Consider the following 21,018-nt stretch of genomic DNA (forward strand, 5'->3'; position numbering starts at 1 on the left):
TCAAGGAGGCTAAACCCTAGAAGCTAGCCTATGGTATGATTGTTGTTCGTCCTACGGACTAAAACCCTTCGATTTATATAGACACCGAATAGGGTTAGGGTTACACAGAGTCGGTTACAATGGTAGGAAATCTTCATATCTGTATCGCCAAGTTTGCCTTCCACGCCAAGGAAAGTCCTATCCGGACACGGGGGGAAGTCTTCAATCTTCTATCTTCATAGTCCAAGAGTCCGGCCAAGATGACAGTTCGGCCATCCGGACACCCCCTAGTCCAGGACTCCATCAGTGATCTCGACGTGTCCCCCCGTGTCCTGATAGGACTTTCATGATTGGTTCACATCAACCAATATGGAGATAGAAAGATCTATGGAGATGGTCGAGGTGCACGATATTTCTATCTTCTGAAATAGGTTCACATCAACCAATATGGTTTTCTTAAAGAAAGATCTATTCATGATTGTTTTGGGTGGGCATATGAATATTTGCATCAATGTCACAAGTCAAAGGAGGAAATCACTGTACTTAAATTGGACTTTGAAAAGGCTTTTGACACCATTGAACATCAGGCAATGTTGGATATTTTAAAAGCCAAAGGGTTTGGGGACAGATGGCTTACATGGATCAAAGTTTTGTTCACTTCTGCTTCCTCTGCTATATTGCTTAATGGTGTTCCTGGAAAAAGAATTTATTTCCTTAGAGGTGTAAGGCAGGGGGACCCACTGTCCCCTCTTCTCTTTGTGCTTGCTGCAGACTTACTTCAGACAATTCTAAACAAGGCAATGCACCTGGGCTTGGTAATTTCTCCCTTGCAAGTGGAGTCATGCCCTGATTTTCCAATTGTCCAGTATGCTAATGACACCCTGGTTATTCTGCAAGAAGATGCAAAGCAACTACATTGCCTCAAAGCCCTTCTCAATACTTTTGCAGATGCTACTGGCATTAAAGTGAACTACAATGAATCAAGTATGATTCCAATAAATGTGCCAGAAGAGAAGGTGGAGATTTTGATAAATACTTATCATTGCAAGAAGGAATCATTTCCAATCCAATATTTGGGAGCGCCCCTAGGCCTTCATAAGCCTATTGTTGAGCAATGTTTTCCTCTTGTCATAAGACTACAGAAGAAGCTTGTGGGTTTGTCCACCTTTATGACTTTGGCTGAGAGATTGCTGTTAGTGAAATCTTTCCTAAACTCTTTGTTGATCTATCTCATGGGATGTCTTGATGTGCCTGTCACCATCAAAACCCAAGCTATAAAGTACTTGAGACATTGCCTTTGGAGAGGACCTGATCTGGAAGACCATAGACCTTCCATGGTGGGATGGAGCACTGTGTGTAGACCTAAAAATCAAGGTGGCTTAGGAGTGATTGATATTTTTGTTTAGAATAAGGCCCTGCTCCTTAAGAATCTACATAAGTTCTACAATAGACACAATATTCCCTGGGTCAATTTGATTTGGGAATCCAATTACAACAATGATTCTCTGCCTGGTAATAGCTGGATTGGATCTTTTTGGTGGAAGGCTAACCTTAAGCTGATTGATAACTTTAAGTCTTTGGCCAGATGCAACATAGGTGATGGCAGGAGTGCTTATTTCTGGACTGATCTTTGGCACTCTAATTGCTTACAAGACATATTCCCTCATTTATTCTCTTTTGTGAAAAACAAGGATGCTACTGTTCACACCATTCTCCACACTAAGTACTTAGAGGACCTTTTCCATCTACCACTGACTCTGCTAGCTTTCCAGGAATTTGAGGCTATAGAGGACATATGCATTGCTTTAAGGGCCTCTGATACTTTAGATTGCACTGACACCTGGAGTTACATATGGGGAAATGAGCAATTCTCTGTGGCTAAGGCATATAAAGTAAGATGGGAGTTAAAGTTGTGCCACAGCAGTTCAATTGGATCTGGAACAACTCTTGCCAACCAAAACACAAGGTGTTTTTTTGGAGACTACTTCATGATAGGCTCAATACTAGAAATCTCCTGAGAAGGAAATCTTTCCAGCTGGGCAACTATAATTGTGCTGTTAACAATTGTCCACAGGAAGAAACTCTTCAGCACCTTTTCTGGACTTGCCCTTTCGCAGCTCAATGTTGGGACCTGGTTTGCCCTTCAAGACAGGCAAATGTTTCAATCATGGAAGCTTTTCTTGATCTCAAACAGAAACTTCAAGTGCCTTTCTTGATGGAGATAATTATCCTTGCCTCTTGGGCTATTTGGATCTCCAGAAACAACCTGATCTTCCAAGAAATTCAACCTAGCATTCAAAGGTGGAAAACCATCCTCGTGGAGGAGCTCATTCTTCTTAGATTTAGAATTAAGAAGAGTTATGCTGGAGCATAGTGTCTTTTTGCTGGATAATCTTGTGCTATAATCCTAGATCTTAGTTCTTAGTTTTCTTTTTTTTATTTCCTTGGCTTACCTCAAGCCTTCTGTACAGTGGAACCTTTTGTTGTCTCTCCCTTTTTAATTAATAAAAATTGCAGTGGGGTTTTTCCCTACTGTGTATAGTCAAAAAAATGTGTTTTGCCGCCCACGTTTGACGCCCACCATGTCTGAATGGACTCAGAGGTGATTGTGTCACGTTTGATTGAAGTTACTAGTCTACCCCTATCGACAGCAGTGTAAAACCGGTCAATTAGGATGTCAAGTGCCAGGGGTAGACAGTAATTTCCATCTCGCAAACACTTGCTTCGGGCAGCCCACAAATGATAGTGGGTGTTTAGCCGCTTCATCCAAAACTTGGGAGAATTAGCATTCGCATTTACCCTGGGCCCTGGCAACTAAATTCAAATCCAATTTGTATTCGATTACGAATATCCATAGATAATTCTATGTTTTGTTATTTTTTTCTTCAAAACCACGACAAATATTTATTCCACCTTTATATATGATTATGATTTACAAATGCCATGATCTTCGAATTCAGTAGGTTGGATACACTTTGAGTCAACCAGTTATTTCATCCAATACAATATGCTCACACAAAAAACAGGGAAGCACAACTGGTTCCTCGCTCGATCAGGCGACGGCAAGACTAATGATCATTCGGACACATGAGCCAGAAAAGTTATATTGCAAAAACCCCACTGTACACAAGCACCATGAAATACGTGAGTATTCGGACAGTGGCTGTTACGTCTATGAGCAGGATACCAGCTTGTTGGGGCCTTCAAGATTTTTGAGTTGGAGGCGGGTAAACAGCCTTAGTTCACACTCTCTGTTTCTCGGACTCAATTATCCGATTAACCATGAGATCACCATTGGCAAGGACCTTGATGGCAGAGAGGCTCTGTTTGCTATGGAAAACTGTGTCTACACGGCGAGCCCTAGGACTTCAGGAGCAAACTCCCCTGATAGTCAACGATACAGCCTGCAGCCAACAGAAGGTGATAATGACAAAGGCATCTAGATTAACTTTGATCCTTGGATGTTGATAATCCCCAAGTGCAGGGAATCATCATAGCAATTTCCAAAGGTGGAAGTGATAAGTATGGAGTGTCGAACCCACAAGGAGTTAAAGGTAAGATCAATATTCTCTCAAGCCCTATCTGCCACTGATACGACTCTACGTACACCGAACGTTTGCTTCCAACTAGCAATGAGAAATAAAACTATGTTGTGGGTATGAAGAGGATAACTTTGCATGGTATCGGAGAGCTAAAATATAAAAGTAGGTGCTGTTAACATAAAGTTAGAATATATTACTAAATATTATAAATAGCGAGTGTGGAATAATGGTGGATCGGTGTGCGGAATTGTCCTAGGCAATTATTAACAAGACCGGTAATCACTATTGCAGTTTCATATGAGGGAGAGGCATAAGCTAACATACTTTCTCTACTTGGATCATATGCACTTATGATTGGAACTCTAGCAAGCATCTCCAACTACTAAAGATCATTAAGGTAAAACCCAACCATAACATTAAAGCATCAAGTCCTCTTTATTCCCATACGCAACAATCCCTCTTACTCGGGTTTGTGTTTCAGTCACTCACCAACCCACTATAAGTGAATCATGAACGTATTGCAACACCCTACAGCGGGAATCCCTCACGCTTGCACGACACAGAGGGCACCATAGGAAAGCATCAAAGTAAAACATACAACTCATACCAATCTAGATCATCAATCAACCCAAAGACAAAAGATATCTACTCAAAATCATAGGATGGAAACACATCATTGGATCATAATATGTGGCATAAAGCACCATGTTCAAGTAGGGATTACAGCGGGGTGCGGGAGAGTGGACCGCGTAAAAGAGATGAGGATGGTGATGATGATGGTGATGTTGATGAAGACGATCACCATGGCGATGATTCCCCTCCCGATGGCACTTCGGCGCCACCGGAAGAGAGGAGGAGAGGTTCTCCCCCTTGTGCTTCCTCATCCATGGCCTCCACCCTCTGGTCCTTGGCCTTCATGGTGAGATGGCCCCTCCGAGATACTCCTCCATGGCCACCGGTGATGATGGCCCCCTCCGGCAGGGTGCCAGAGAGGGCCTAGCTTGATTTCTCATGGCTACAGAGGCTTGGTGCGGCTGAACTTCCGATCTAGGTTTCTTTCTGGAAGTTTGGGTATAAATAGAAGAGTTTTGTGTTGATTTCACGTCAGGGGGGGGGGTCTCCGGGCTGTCCACGAGGCAGGGGGTGCCCTAGGGGGGTGGGCGCGCCCCCCACCCTCGTGGGCAGCCCGGGACTCTTTTGGCCTGCTTCTGGTACTCCGTGGGCTTCTTCTGGTCCAAAAATGATCTCCGTCAAGTGGCACGTCAATTGGACTCCGTTTAATTTCCCTTTTCTGCGATACTCTAAAACAAGGAGAAAACAGAAACTGGCACTGGGCTCTAGGGTAATAGGTTAGTCCCAAAAATCATATAAAATATCATATAAATGCATATAAAACATCCTAGAAGGATAGTATAATAGCATGAATACTTCATAAATTGTAGATACGTTGCAGAGGTATCAGCATCCCCAAGCTTAATTCCTGCTCATCCTCGAGTAGGTAAATGATAAAAGAAATAATTTATGAAGTGTGAATCCTAGCAAGTGCATAAGTTTGATCAATGATAATTCCAATCACTTTTTCTAGCATCATTATATGTCATAACAATAGTTCATCTCATAAAACTTTTCATGATCAAGTAACAAGCAAGTCACATGTTAAAGTATAGATCATAAACTTTCTTGAAAACTAACAAACAATATTCTCAGTCATCAAACAGTTGCAATTCATCTTATTTTCAGGAATAGTCTATGTCAGAGGTTTGATTTAGTAAACTCCACATACTCAACTATCATTTAGTCTTGCACAATTGCTAACACTCACGCAATACTTGTGGTTGTGGTGTTTTAGTCGGACACAGAGAAAGATAGGGGCTTATAGTTTCGCCTCCCAACCTTTTACCTCAAGGGTAATGTCAACAATAATAGCTCATGCTAACTTACATCCAATTAGATATATATATCAGGATCCTTCCAACATCCTGTGCTTGCCAAAGGATAAAATGTAAAAGGAAAGGTGAAGATCACCAAGACTCTTGCATAAGGTAGAAGATAAAAGTAAAAGATAGGCCCTTCACAGAGGGAACCAGAGGTTTCCATGCACTTTCAGGGTTGGATGCACAAAATCTTAATGCGAAAGAACGTCACTTTGTATTGCCACTTGTGATATGGACCTTTATTATGCAGTCCGTCGCTTTTATTTCTCCCACATCACAAGATCGTATAAAGCTTATTTCCTCCACACTAATCAATCATGGAGCAATTTTTATTGCTTGCACCGATGACAACTTACTTGAAGGATCTTACTCAATCCATAGGTAGATATGGTGGACTCTCATGGCAAAACTTGTTTTAAGGGTATTTGGAAGCACAAGTAGTATCTCTACTTGGTGCAAAGAATTTGGCTAGCATGAGGGGGAAAGGCAAGCTCAACATGTTGGATCATCCATGACAATATACTTTATTTCAGATATAAGAAAACATAACCCATTACGTTGTCTTCCTTGTCCAACATCAACTCTTTAGCATGTCATATTTTAATGAGTGCTCCCAATCATAAAAGATGTCCAAGATAGTGTATTTATATGTGAAACCTCTCTTCCTTCAATATTCTTTCATTAATTGTTCAAGTGACCAATTCTATGTTTGCTAACTTTCAATAAGTTTACTACCTATGCTTATTATGTGTGAAGTCATTACTCCCCATGTTTTAAGCATATGAAACAAATATAAATTCAGGTTTATGACATTCAATTTATTCAACCATTTACTCATAGGATATACGTGAAACACATGAGTAAATGACAAACTACTCCAAAAGATATGAGTGAAGAACACCGAGTAGTCAAATAATTAACTAGCCATGGGAGGATTCTTTTTCATTCAATATTTCAGATCAAATGATTTTATTCAAACAGCAAGTAAAATCTAAAACACGCTCCAAGCAAAACACATATCATGTGACGAATAAAAATATAGCTCCGAGTAAGGTATACCGATAGTTTTGAAGATGAAAGAGGGGATGCCTTCCGGGGCATCCCCAAGCTTAGGCGCTTGAGTCTTCCTTGAATATTACCTTGGGGTGCCTTGGGCATCCCCAAGCTTAGGGTCTTTCCACTCCTTATTCTCCTCATATCGATATCTCACCCAAAGCTTGAAAACTTCAATCACACAAAACTTAACCAAACTTCATGAGATAGGTTAGTATGATAAAGAGTAAACCATTCACTTTGGTACTGTCAAAGACAAGGTTCATAATTGTTCTCACACAATGTCTACTGTACCATATCATTTCTACAATTTATATTGAGAAATATAAGCCATAGAAACTAGAAAACAAGCAAACTATGCAATGAAAACAGATTCTGTCAGAAACAGAACAGTCTGTAATGATCTGAACATAAACCATACTTCTGCTACTCCAAAAATTATGAAATAAATTGGTGGACGTGAGGAATTTGTCTATTAATATTCTTCAAAAGTAATCAACTAAACATCACTCTTCTGAAAAAAAATGACAGCTTATCTCATGAGCGCAAAGTTTCTGTTTTTTACAGCAAGATCACATTGACTTTCCCCCAAGTCTTCCCAAAGGTCTTACTTGGCACTTTATTGAAACAAAAGCTATAAAAATGATTAATACAGTAGCTTAATCATGTAAACACATGAAAACGGAAAGGGTAAATATTGGGTTGTCTCCCAACAAGCGCTTTTCTTTAATGCCTTTTAGCTAGGCATGATGATTTCAATGATGCTCACATAATAGACAAGAATTGAAACACAAAGAGAGCATCTTGAAGAATATGATTAGCACATTTAATTCTAACCCACTTCCTATGCCTTGGGATTTTGTGAGCACACAACTTATGGGAACAAGAATCAACTAGCATAGGAAGGCAAAACATGTATAACTTCAAAACTTTAAGCACATAGAGAGGAAACTTAATATTATTGCAACTCCTACAAGCATGTATTCCTCCCTCATAATAATTTTCAGTAGCATCATGGATAGAAACTTTGTTCACATACTCAATTGGAATCTCTTTCGAAATAGTGGAATCATTACTAGCTAAAGTTGACACTCTTCCAAATCCACTTACATAAATATCACACTAAGATTCAACATCCTCCAAAATAGTGGGATCACTAATTCCTAAAGTTGACACTCTTCCAAACCCACTTTAAATTATAGTATTATTCATACTGCAAAAGATATAAGTGAAGTTCATGGAGCATTCTACAACTAACCAATATCCAAGCTCAAAATATACAAGTGATGCACACGAAGCATTCTATAAAACCATACTCAAAAGATTTAAATGAAGCACAAAGAGTAATTCTACAAGGTCATACTTAAAAGATATAAGCGAGGCACATGAAGTATTCTATAAATTGATGGAGGGACATATCATACTAGCATGGTTCTTTAAAGAAAAAGAAAAACACAAAGGACACAAATCAAGTGAACAAAACAAAAACCGAGGTATACCGATAATTGTTGAAGAAGAAAGATGGGATGCCAACTGGGGCGTCCCAAAGCTTAGATGCTTGAGTATCCTTTGAAATATTTACTTGGCGTGCCTTGGGCATCCCCAAGGTTTAACTCTTGCTTCTCTTTATTCTTCTCACATCGGTAACTCCTTGTTCTTCGAACACTTCATCCACAAAAACTTAACAAAAAACTTTGCGAGATCCGTTAGTATAACAAAGCAAATCACTACTATAAGTACTGTTGCAAACCAATTAATATTTTTTTTTGCATTATAGCTACTGTAATATAACTTTTCCATGTATTAATCCACTGATAGAGACCGATAGTTTCATCAAAACAAGCAAGCAATGCATCAAAAACAGAATCTGTCTTAAGCAGGACAGTCTGTAGTAATCTGGAAGTTTAGCAAACTTCTGTAACTCCTAAAATTATGAACTAAATTTTAAAATTTGAAAAATTTGTACAGAAGTAATGTGCAAAAAGTTTCAGACCCATTTGACTTTCCAGTAAAAAATGTAAATTCACGCACTACAGCCAAAGTTTCTGTTTTTGTTCTGCACATAGTAAACAAGCAATCTAATCATCCTAAAACCAAAGCTTGGCACATTATTTTTATAATACAATGAATATATACAAGGGGATAATTATTTACAGAGAAACTTCCATGAAAAATTCTACATTGTTTTCGTGAGCATGAACACAAGTGCTCAAGGTCGACCCTCACTTCTTCAATGCATAACTTTCCAATCACTTCTCTTTTTGAAAAACTTTTTAGGCATGAAAGGCAAGTAATTTTTTTTTGTATTTTCATTCTTTTAAATTTTTTTGTATGTTTCACCCACAATTAAACAGAAACAAAAAGTAAAAAGCAAAATCTACTTAGTGAAGAAAGCAAACAAGCACACACGAGAATATCAACCCCAGCTATTGCTCCCCGGCAATGGCGCCAGAAAAGAGCTTGATAATCCCCAAGTGCAGGGAATCATCATATCAATTTCCAAAGGTGGAACTGATAAGTATGGAGTGTCGAACCCACAAGGAGCTAAAGGTAAGATCAATATTCTCTCAAGCCCTATCTGCCACTGATATGACTCTACGTACACCGAGCGTTTGCTTCCAACTAGCAACGAGAAATAAAACTATGTTGTGGGTATGAAGAGGATAACTTTGCATGGTATCGGAGAGCTAAAATATAAAAGTAGGTGATGTTAACATAAATTTAGAATATATTCCTAAATATTATAAATAGCGAGCGTGGAATAATGGGGGATCGGTGTGCGTAATTGTCCTAGGCAATTATTAACAAGACCGGAAATCACTATTGCAGTTTCATATGAGGGAGAGGCATAAGCTAACATACTTTCTCTACTTGGATCATATGCACTTATGATTGGAACTCTAGCAAGCATCCACAACTACTAAAGATCATTAAGGTAAAACCCAACCATAGCATTAAAGCATCAAGTCCTCTTTATTCCCATACGCAACAATCCCTCTTACTCGGGTTTGTGTTTCAGTCACTCACCAACCCACTATAAGCGAATCATGAACGTATTGCAACACCCTACAGCGGGAATCCCTCACGCTTGCACGGCACAGAGGGAACCATAGGAAAGCATCAAAGTAAAACATACAACTCATACCAATCTAGATCATCAATCAACCCAAAGACAAAAGATATCTACTCAAAATATCATAGGATGGCAACACATCATTGGATCATAATATGTGGCATAAAGCACCATGTTCAAGTAGGGATTACAACGGGGTGCGGGAGAGTGGACCGCGTAAAAGAGATGAGGATGGTGATGATGATGGTGATGTTGATGAAGACGATCACTCTGGCGCCACCTGAAGAGAGGAGGAGAGGTTCTCCACCTTGTGCTTCCTCCTCCATGGCCTCCACCCTCTGGTCCTTGGCCTTCATGGTGATGATGGCCCCTCCGGGATACTCCTCCATGGCCACTGGTGATGATGGCCCCCTCCGGCAAGGTGCCAGAGAGGGCCTAGATTGATTTCTCGTGGCTACAGAGGCTTGCGGCGGCGGGACTTCCGATCTAGGTTTCTTTCTGGAAGTTTGGGTATATATATTAGAGTTTTGCGTTGATTTCACGTCAGGGGGGTCTCTAGGCTGTCCACAAGGCAGGGGGGCGTGCCCTAGGGGGGTGGGCGCGCCCCCCGCACTCGTGGGCAGCCCGGGACTCTTCTGGCCTGCCTCTGGTACTCTGTGGGCTTCTTCTGGTCCAATAATGATCTCCGTCAAGTGGCACGTCAATTGGACTCTGTTTAGTTTTCCTTTTCTGTGATACTCTAAAACAAGGAGAAAATAGAAACTGGCACTAGGCTCTAGGTTAATAGGTTAGTCCCAAAAATCATATCAAATATCATATAAATGCATATAAAACATCCTAGAAGGATAGTATAATAGCATGAATACTTCATAAATTATAGATACGTTGGAGACGTATAAGATGTCTCAAGTCCGGCAGGTGGTGATGTGGTTCAAGCCTTCGGGTTGATAGGTAATTGGGCTGTTGCTGAAAGGGTGGAGTACAGGTGTCTCCAGATCACTAGTCGCTGAAGTAGGGCTGCAAATTATGATGGTGTTGGATCATCCCTCTGCGAATGACTTGTTGTCTTTGCTGCTTGTTCTGGATGGGTAGTTCTCTCTTTTGTTATGCATATTCCTTGTTATTTGGTCATCCTCGTCTATGTCACTCTTACTATGTAATAGTTGCCTCTATTTAGAATGTCATTCTCGTCTGGATCATGAGAGTCTGAGCGCTGCAAATGGGTGCGTTTTGGTGGTGTAGCAAGACTTCTTATGAACTATCATGTCTTGTTGTTTATGTCAGTAGTAGTCACTAGTCAGTGTTTGAATGTTGTATATATCATTGTTTCAAACTATTTATTATCTCGAACTGCTGGTGGGCTAAATGAGGGCATCACCATTATCCAGTGTTCAAAGTATATCTCCTTTTTTCAAGTTATAATTTGAGCTCAGTGTCTTTTCGATGATGTACACTTGTTTAGGCTAGTGAGGTGTAATTGAATATGGGTTGTGTTGGGGATATAACTACTGGGTATGAACCGCCCAGAAGGGGCCGGGTCATACCACTAGCGACTTATCAATTAAGATGGCGGATCATACAAGCCCGTTGACGGCCCAACACCCAGAGGCGGCTTGAGGCCCAAGAGGATGAACCGCCATATGTGTATGACTTGTTTTGTAAGGCAAGTGTAGTTAGCAACCAAGCCGGACACATTGTGTATGAGCCGGTCGGGACTCCGTGAGCCGCTGGACGTCAACCTGTGTATATAAAGGGATGACCCGACGGCGGTTTAGGACAAGAAACAAGAGATCGAGAATAGGTCAAGCGTATTCGCTCCCTGGTAATAGAAACCCAAGAAATACAATCCCAAACTGGAGTAGGCCTTGTTACCTCCATCGTAAGGGGCCGAACCAGTATAAACCCTTTGTGTCCTTTGTCCCGATTAACCCCTTTAAGCTAACCTAGTTGCGATGGCTCCACGACTAAGTCCTTCCGCTAGGACATCTGCCGTGTCAAGTCCACGACAGTTGGCACCCACCATGGGGCCAGCGCACGGTGGTTTTGAGTTCTTGAAGGAAAGCTTCGAAGGGATCAAGGGATACACTATGGGCCGGATGACCAAGAGTCGTCGCGGCAAGCTCTACATCAACGATGCCGGCTGGGGCCCCGAGGCCGGCTCAATCGAGTACGGGTACCGGGTCCCCTTCGGCGGAATCCACGTCTTCATCGGCAAAATCGGAGAACCGGGCCCTGAGCCGGACACCTGCATCGACATCATCGAGATGGCTCAGCGTGCACGACTCTCCCAGGTTCAACTCGCCATGAAACATGCCTTTCTTGGTTTCATCCATGGGGCAGAAGTTGAGGAATGATCTTTGTCTGGTGGTGAGACGGCCATCTACTCTGATGGTGAATTGTCCATAGGCGAGACCAATTCAATGTATCAAGTGCAAGATGGTCGGCTCGGGGGCTGTTCCGATGGCGACAATATTGCGGACCTGTATGAGCCACCGAACAGGGTTGCGGTCTTCATGGCAGATACACAACCGGCACTCAGTTCAACAACCGCCATGGCTATGACCTCTAGCTCAACTGCTGCGGCGATGGCTGGTGCTAGTGGCACTGCACGCCCACCGGCTCAAGCTTTGACAGAGTTATTGGAGGCTTTGGCGACTCTGATGGGGGTGGATGTAACCCCAGACAACTAGGAACAGCACAAGATAGATGTGGCGAAGCTACGAGATGAGATAGCTCAAGCTAAGGAAGAGCTGGCGGCTGAGAACGCTAGGATGGCTACAGAGCGAGCTACTTTGGATGCCTAGGCACAACGGGTTCAGGCAGATTCTTTACGGCTCACCTTGGATCAAAACGCTTCAAACGAAATCATGAGAAGGAGGCACCAGAGTCGTTTACCCCCAGTTTATGACGCGAGGAACCTCTTCAACACGCCTGGAGCGGGGACTAGTGACCCGCCAGTGGTGAACCGGGCGGTTGAGGCACCTGGGACTGGAGCTCCGGTTCAGCCGCGTGCGATGGATCTGCCTTGCTTGAATAACACTCCGCCTCAGCACGTCCCGGCACCGCCGGGTCATTATTCTAACCCTTTGGATAATATGATTGCTGCGGCAACGCGATTGGCGGCTCTACCAGTTGAAGGCGAGTCTCCAGATGCAATAGAGACACGGAGGGCTAGAGAACTTCTTCAAACGGCACTGGATCAGCAAGCGGCTTACTCGTACAGTCGCGAAAGGATTCACTCAACCCCGCGGCCAAGCCGGATTCATATTGACTCGCCAACAGTTTCAAGCAGCGAACAACATCGTAACCAACCTCGTGGGCATGACCCGGCGCGCTATGGTGTGGATGCTCAGACCTTGGTGGATCAGGGCAGAGCGTGTCGGGAGGCTGAGTTGGAGGCTCAGCTGGTGTCTCAATAGCAATCGCCAGTTTATCCATCAGCATCAGTAGAAGCAGGAGTGACCTCCCATACATTGGGTGTTCCATGTTTAATGCCAGCTCTGCGCAATGATCGTTTACCTAAGGATTTCAAGGGTCCTTGTAAGGTGCCTAAATACATAGTGGATCAGCCCCTGAGGCTTGGATAGAGAGTTATGAGATGGCCATGGAGATGTTGGATGTTAGTGATGCTGCGTGTGCCAAGTATTTTACCATGATGTTGGATGGGTCGGCTCGTACCTGGTTGAAGGGGCTTCCTGCTAATTCCATTAGATCATGGGCAGAGTTGAAAGCTCGTTTCATCCAAAATTTTAAAGACATGTGCAAGAAGCCTCTGTCGATCTTTGTGAGGGCGAGTCGAAAACCAATTGGGTGCGCCGGATCTCAGCTGTTATACATTCTTCAGATAGTATCAATGTTGGCTCAGCAGTTCTGATGTTGGAGAAGAATTGTCGCTTCCTCCCCTTGATGCAGAAGCTGGGACGGCTTAAACGTCACTGCAATGACATGGGGGAGCTAGTGGCGGCTCTCGTCAAGTATGCCGACTCTGATAGTACCAAGGACCCCGAGTCTGATGATGAGAAGCCGGGTAAGGGAAAGAAGAGCAGCAATACAAAAGGGCAGCAACATAACCCAGCAGGTCAAGGTGGCAATGGTAAGCGCAAGGCTGATGGCATCTTGGATTTTGTGGCTAACACCAATACGCAGAATAATAATCAGTGTCGCAAGGGGAAACCGCCACCTCAGTTTGTACGATCTAAATTCAACCATGAGGCGATGATGAATCAGCCTTGCCCAAAGCATGGTATGCATGAAAAGCCAACCAATCATCTCTGGATGGATTGCTTCATTATGAGGGAGTATAAAAATTCCAATTTTTTCCAGAACAATCATGGACCGAATGGCGGCTCAAGATCCGGCTCTCACGGTCCCGGTTTTGGTGGTGGTGGCTCAAACTCTGGTTTCCAGGGCCAAGGCAATCAAGGTGGTTTTAATCAGCAGTCTGGTCAGGGGAATCAGCAGCAGTAGTCTGGTTATCAGAGTAACCCGAAGTAGTTGAATAGTGGACAGTGCCATGTTTTCACCACGAGTTTGTGTAAACGGGATCAGAAGCTCCATAAAAGGGCAGTGAACGCAGTTGAGCCGGTGATTCCCTGTTACTTGTGATGGTCTAAACATCATATTCTTTTGAGCCGTGAGGATCACCCGTCGCGGGTTGATAATCCAGGCCACTTGGCTTTGGTGGTGGTGCCTCAGGTTGGAGGGTATAGATTTACTAAGGTACTCAAGGATGGGGGCAGCAACATCAATATTCTTTATTATGAAACTTTTCATCGTATGAGTTTGACTGACAAAGACCTTAATCCGTCGAACACTGTTTTTCATGGCGTGGTGCCTAGTAAGTCAGCGTATCCATTGGGCAAAATATCTATGGAAGTGGCTTTTGGTGATGATCATGATTCTAGATCTGAGACATTCGCTTTTGAGGTGGTTAAAATCAAGAGCCCTTATCATGCTTTATTTGGGCAGCTGACTTATGCTAAGTTCATGGCAAGGCCTTGTTATGTTTATTTGCAGCTTAAGATGCCGGGTCACAAGGGTACCATCACCATGCATGGAAGCCGGAAGATAGCCTTGGAGTGTGAACAAGGATGTCGGCGTTCTGGGAACGGGGGTACCCAGACTTGCCTGCCTGCGGCCTGCGGCGTGGCTCAAGGGGTGGCCCAGCACGGCCCATCATCGTCAACACAAGCTCAAGACCCTCGCGAGGGGCCAAGCCTCGCGGGGCGGACGATAGGAAGCTCCCTCAGGCATGGCCTCATCAGGCAGGCTCGCGAGGATGCAGAGAGATCAAGGCGGGGTACCTCACGAGGTGCCCATGACGCAAGCCATGACGACCAAGGGCGCCAGGCGGGCGCCAGCCCGCATAGTGTCCTCATTTCCTCTTTGGTGCAAAGGAGGCAAGCGCAGGTGAGAGTATCAAGCAAAGGCAACCATTTCGGTGCAAGACCAAGACCAACACAACGGCAGGAAGGAGGTCATCGTGGAGCCCAAGCCGACGTCACCGTCAGAGTCTTTGGCAGGCGAGGACCAACTTTAGTCAGGATAAGTGTACTAGATGTTCCCCTTCAAAATGGTCAATTGTTGGCGCCCTTCCCGCTCAATATTTAGGAAGAAGCCCAGGGCCTTTGCCTATAAATAGGACTAGCCACCCACAGGGTAGAGGCATCTCGAAAAGAGAGAGAGAAGCGACTGAACTCCCCCTAGCAGTTCATCGCACCAGCCAAGAACAGACCCTCGCGAGGTTGTTCTTCCTTGTATTGTTCATCATCAGCCCCAGAGGCAATCCACCACACCGCACACAGGAGTAGGGTATTACACCACGATGGTGGCCCGAACCAGTATAAACCTTGTGTCCCTTATGTTGCTCTTTGTGTAGTTTAGGTCCTTGCGAGGAGATGAGGTGTAGGTAGGTAGGAGGTGTGATCTCCGTGTGCACCCCAGAGTTCGAACCTAGAGGGTCTGCCGGAACCCGAAATCCGATATTTGGCACGCCAGCTAGGGGTGCGCCGGAGCTTTCCCTCCTGCCAAATCGCCCTCCGCCAACATCGTGATTTGCCCAATGATGAGCAGCGCGCCGCCTACTCCGGTCGCCAACGCCGGCGCAGGGGCCAGGGGGCTCCGAGCCTTGGCCCCAGCCCTGCGACAGGTGCAGTGGCCGAACAAGTTCAAGCCGGAGACGCCACCGCGCTACAACGGCACGACTGATCCGCTGGCCTTCCTACTGGCGTACGAGGAGGCCATCCTCGAAGCAGGGGGTGACGATAGGGTCATGGCTAACTGGCTTCCCATGGCCCTCACCGGCGCCCCGCGCATGTGGCTACTCCACCTACCAGCGGCTTCCGTGGCCTCTTGGGAGGAGCTGCGCGACCTTTTCCTCGCCCATCATGCTGCGTCGGCGCCCCCGGTCGTCGCAGCTCTCCTGGGCGGCTCGCAGGTGCCACCTTCAGGCCGCCACATCAAGCCATTCGCCCGCCAGATCGGTGCTGCCTCCGCGCAGCATGGGGCTCCTCCGGGTTGGTCGGCGCCCAGGGCTGATCTGGCCTTCAGCTCGGAGGATCACCCCTCCAACTCAACCTGCTTGGGCGCGCTCCCAATGCTGTGCACCCCCACCATCTTCCAGGTAGCCGTCACCAGGACTCTCATCGACGGCGGTGCGGGCCTCAGCGTGCTCTCGGTTGAAGCCTTCAGCCTCCTCCACATACCGTCGGAGCGGCTTCAGCCCAGCAGGCCCTTCTTGGGCGTCGGAGGCGGTTCATCCGGCTCCCTGGGGCAGATCCGTCTTCCGGTGACCTTCGGCACCTACGACAACTTCCGCACGGAGCTGATCGACTTCGACATCGCCCCCATTGGCCTCCCATACAATGCCATCCTCGGCTATCTAGCACTAGCCTGATTCATGGCTGCGACTCACCCAGCGTACAACCTCATGAAGATGCCCGGGAGCAACGGCGTCCTCACCGTGTCCGGAGACACCGGGGATGCGTTGCAAGTGCTCAAGCTCGTCTTCAAGACGGCGGCGGTGGCGCAGCCCGCCGACTCAGACGCCCCTGAGCCCAAGGGGGCTGCGCCGACCAAGAAGAAGCAGCTGTTCACCCAAAACAAGGCAGAAACCAAGCAGATACTGGTCGACGAGGACGGATCCACTAACGCCACCTTCACCATAGGCGCCAACCTCGAGCCCGAGCAGGAGGAGGCCCTGGTCAAGTTCCTATGCGCGAACAAGAAGGTATTCGCATGGGAACCTGATCAGCTGGCAGGGATCCCAAGAGGCGTAATCGAGCACCACCTCAATGTGTGCCCCAACGTACGCCCCGTGAAGCAGAAAGCGAGACGGCAGTCCACTAAGAAGCAGGCTTTCATCATCCAAGAAACCTGCAATCTAGAAGCGGCAGGGGTCATTCGCGAGGTCCGATACCCAGATTGGTTGGCTAACCCGGTTGTCGTGCCAAAGAAAGGGGGGAAGGAACGCATGTGTGTTGACTTCACCAACCTCAACAAAGCCTGCCCGCAGGATCCATTCCCGCTCCCTCGTATCAATCAGATTGTCGATTCCACCGCCGAGTGCGACTTGTTGTGTTTCCTGGATGCCTTCTCTGGCTATCACCAGATCAAGATGGCGGTAGAAGACGTGGAAAAAACGGCTTTTCTGACCCCGTGTGGAGTGTACTGCTACACATGCATGCCGTTCGGGCTGCGCAACGCAGGAGCGACCTTTCAGCAGCTGATGCACATCACCTTGGGTCCGCAGCTCAGGAAGAATGTGGAGGCTTACGTCGATGACATTGTGGTGAAGTCTCGGGAAGCCAGAAGCCTGATACAAGACCTGGAGGAAACCTTCGCGAGCCTCAACGCAGTGAACCTATGGCTCAACCTGGAGAAGTGTGTGTTTGGGGTCCCCTCGGGCAAGCTCTTGGGCTTCCTCGTGTCCCACTGGGGCATCGAGGCTAACCCAGAAAAGGTCAAGGCGGTCGAGGACATGAGCCCGCCGAAGACCCTCAGAGAAATGCAAAAGCTCACTGGGCGCGTGACTGCACTAGGACGCTTCATCTCCAAGTTAGGGGAGCGAGCGCTGCCCTTCTTCAAGCTAATGAAGAAAAAGGGGCCCTTTGAATGGACTAAAGAGGCTGACAAGGCGTTCCAAGATCTCAAAAGGTACCTAACCAGCCCTCCGGTAATGGTGGCTCCGCGCCCTCAGGATCCCCTGGTGCTCTACCTTGCAGCCACTCCCTACTCTGCCAGCGCAGCCCTGGTGGCGGTTAGGGAGGAGCGTTGGACCAAAGCCGCGGCAGCTGCCCGGGTCAAGGCGAACCAGGATCAAGAGGGCCTCACAGAGACCACTACCACAGCCGAGAAGGATCAACTGTCGACGTTCTGGGAACGGGGGTACCCAGACTTGCCTGCCTGCGGCCTGCGGCGTGGCTCAAGGGGTGGCCTAGCATGGCCCATCTTCATCAACACAAGCTCAAGACCCTCGCGAGGGGCCAAGCCTAACGGGGCGGACAACGGGAAGCTTCCTCAGGCACGGCCTCGTCAGGCTGGCTCGCGAGGAGGCGGAGAGATCAAGGCGGGGTACCTCACGAGGTGCCCATGACGCAAGCCATGACGACCAAGGGCGCCAGGCAGGCGCCAGCCTGCGCAGTGTCCTTATTTCCTCTTTGGTGCAAAGGAGGCAAGCGCAAGCGAGAGTATCAAGTAAAGGCAACCATTTCGGTGCAACAAGACCAAGACCAGCCCAACGGCAGGAAGGAAGTCATCGTGGAGCCCAAGACGGCGTCATCGTCAGAGCCTTTGACAGGCGAGGACCAACTTTAGTCAGGATAAGTGTACTGGATGTTCCCCTTCAAAATGGCCAATTGTTGGCGCCCTTCCCGCTCAATATTTGGGGAAGAGGCCCAGGGCCTCTGCCTATAAATAGGACTAGCCACCCACAGGGTAGCAGCATCTAGAGAAATTGAGAGCTAGAGACGGATCGACCATCTTGCATCTAGCAGGGAGAGAGAGAAGCGACTGAACTCCCCCTAGCAGCTCATCGCACCAGCCAAGAACAGACCCTCGCGAGGTTGTTCTTCTTGTACTGATTCATCATCAGCCCCCGAGGCAATCCACCACACCACAAACTAGAGTAGGGTATTACACCATAACAGTGGCCCGAACTAGTATAAACCTTGTGTCTCTTGTGTTGCTCTTTGTGTAGTTTAGATCCTTGCGAGGCGATGAGGTGTAGGTAGGCAGGAGGTGTGATCACCGCGCGCACCCCAGAGTTCGAACCTAGAGGGTCTGTCGGAACCCGAAATCCGACATATGGCGCGCCAGGTAGGCGTGCGCCGGACTCCGCCTTGAGCCGCCCTGTTCTTCGCCGCCCCTCGCATCCATGTCAGACGCTCGTCGGGCCCGCGCAGAGCGCCGGGCCGCTCTCTCCACTCACGTCGCCCAGACAGCCCCCGTCGGCGGCCGCCCCCGCCGTTCCCCGTCGCCTGCCATTGTCGGTGTTCTGGGAATGGGGGTCCCCGGCCTTGCCTGCCTGCGGCCTGCAGTGTGGCTCAAAGGGGGCCCAGCACAGCCCATCTTCACCAACAAAAGCTCAAGACCCTCGCGAGGGGCCAAGCCTCGCGGGGAGGATGACAGGGAGCTTCCTTAGGCACGGCCTCATCAGGCTGGCTCGCGAGGAGGCGGAGAGATCAAGGCGGGGTACCTCGCGAGGTGCCCATGACGCAAGCCATGACGACCAAGGGCGCCAGGCAGGCGCCAGCCTGTGCAGTGTCCACCTTTCCTCTTTGGTGCAAAGGGAGCAAGCACAGGCGAGAGCATCCAGCAAAGGCATCCGTTTCAGTGCAACAAGACGAAGACCGTCGCAACAGCAGGAAGGAAGTCATTGTGGAGCCCAAGCAGGCGTCACCACCAGAGCCTTTGACAGGCGAGGACCAACTTTGGTCAGGATAAGTGTACAAGATGTTCCCCTTCAAAATGGCCAATTGTTGGCGCCCTTCCCGCTCAATATTTGGGAAGAGGCCCAGGGCCTTTGCCTATAAATAGGACTAGCCACCCACAGGGTAGAGAGATCGGAGATCAGAGATCGGAGATCGGATTGACAGAGGGGCATCTCGGATTGATAGAGGGAAAAACCCCAGAGAGAGAGAAAGGCGACTGAACTCCTCCTAGCAGTTCATCGCCCCGGCCAAGAGCAGACCCTCGCGAGGCTGTTCTTCCTTGTATTGTTCATCACCATCAGCCCAAGAGGCAATCCACCACACCACAAACTAGAGTAGGGTATTACACCACAATGGTGGCCCGAACTAGCATAAACCTCGTGTCTCTTGTGTTGTTCTTTTCATAGCTTAGATCCTAGCAAGGCGGCGGGGTGCAGGTAGGTAGAGGGCGAGATCTCCGCGTGCACCCCAGTGTTCGAACCTAGAGGGTCTGCCGGAACCCGAAATCCGACATTTGGCGCGCCAGGTAGGGGTGCGCCGGAATTCGTCTTCCGCCACCCTGTTCTCCGTCGACCATCGCATCCATGTCTGACGCTCGTCGGGCCCGCGCTGAGCACCGAGCCGCTCTCGCTTCCCGCATCGCCCAGACGGCTCCCGTCGGCGGCCGCCCTCATCGTTCCCCGTCGCCTGCCGCCAACGCCGCCACCGGCCCGGCGGGGAACGAGCAGCAAGCATCGTCCCGGCATCCGTCTGTGAGGCAAGACGGCCGCACTGCTACCCCCTCACTCGCCCCAGCTGGTTCTTCGTCTCGCGCGTTCTGCATGCCCATGGAGGCTCGAGCTGCGCTCATCGCGGCAAACGAGCTCCTGCGCTACCGCCCAGTCGACGACATCTAGGAAGAGTGGCTCGACCGCGTCGCTGAGCTCGTCCGCGCCGCAGGGGGCTCCCCTGCGCCGTCCGTCCTGCTGCACCGTACCCCGCCCTGCGCGGGCAACGAAGCTCAGGGGGCGCCTCAGCCGCCTCCCCCTCAAGAAGGCGCCCTGGCCCCAAGGCGCGTGGTCCTTGGGCGGAACCCACTCCATCCGGCGCCAGCGCGGCAAGAGCAGAGCTGCCAAGAAGTCCCTCGCCTGCAAGAAGCTGCCCGAGTGCTCCCTGCTCCGGCTCGTCGCGACCACGCTCCTGCTCTAGCACGTCAAGACCCTGCGCTGCTACCAGCTGCAGCGCATGGAGACCCGCAAGGCCAAGCTCTTCGTCACCAAAGGCCTCCCGTGGCCACAGCAGGCTGTCGTGCCTTCACCACCGAGCTGCGCAGCGTCGCGTGGCCCGACAAGTTCAAGCCAGACCTGCCTCCTCGCTACGACGGTACGGCCGACCCTGCAGAGTTCCTCCAACTCTATGAGCTGGGCATCGAAGCCGCCAACGGAGACGAGAAGGTCATGGCGAACTTGTTTCCCATGGCGCTCAAGGACGGGGCCCGCACCTGGCTCCTGAACCTGGCTCCTGGCACA

This window comes from Triticum dicoccoides, chromosome 5B (assembly GCF_002162155.2).
Source record: "Triticum dicoccoides isolate Atlit2015 ecotype Zavitan chromosome 5B, WEW_v2.0, whole genome shotgun sequence".
Classification (NCBI taxonomy): Eukaryota; Viridiplantae; Streptophyta; class Magnoliopsida; order Poales; family Poaceae; genus Triticum; species Triticum dicoccoides.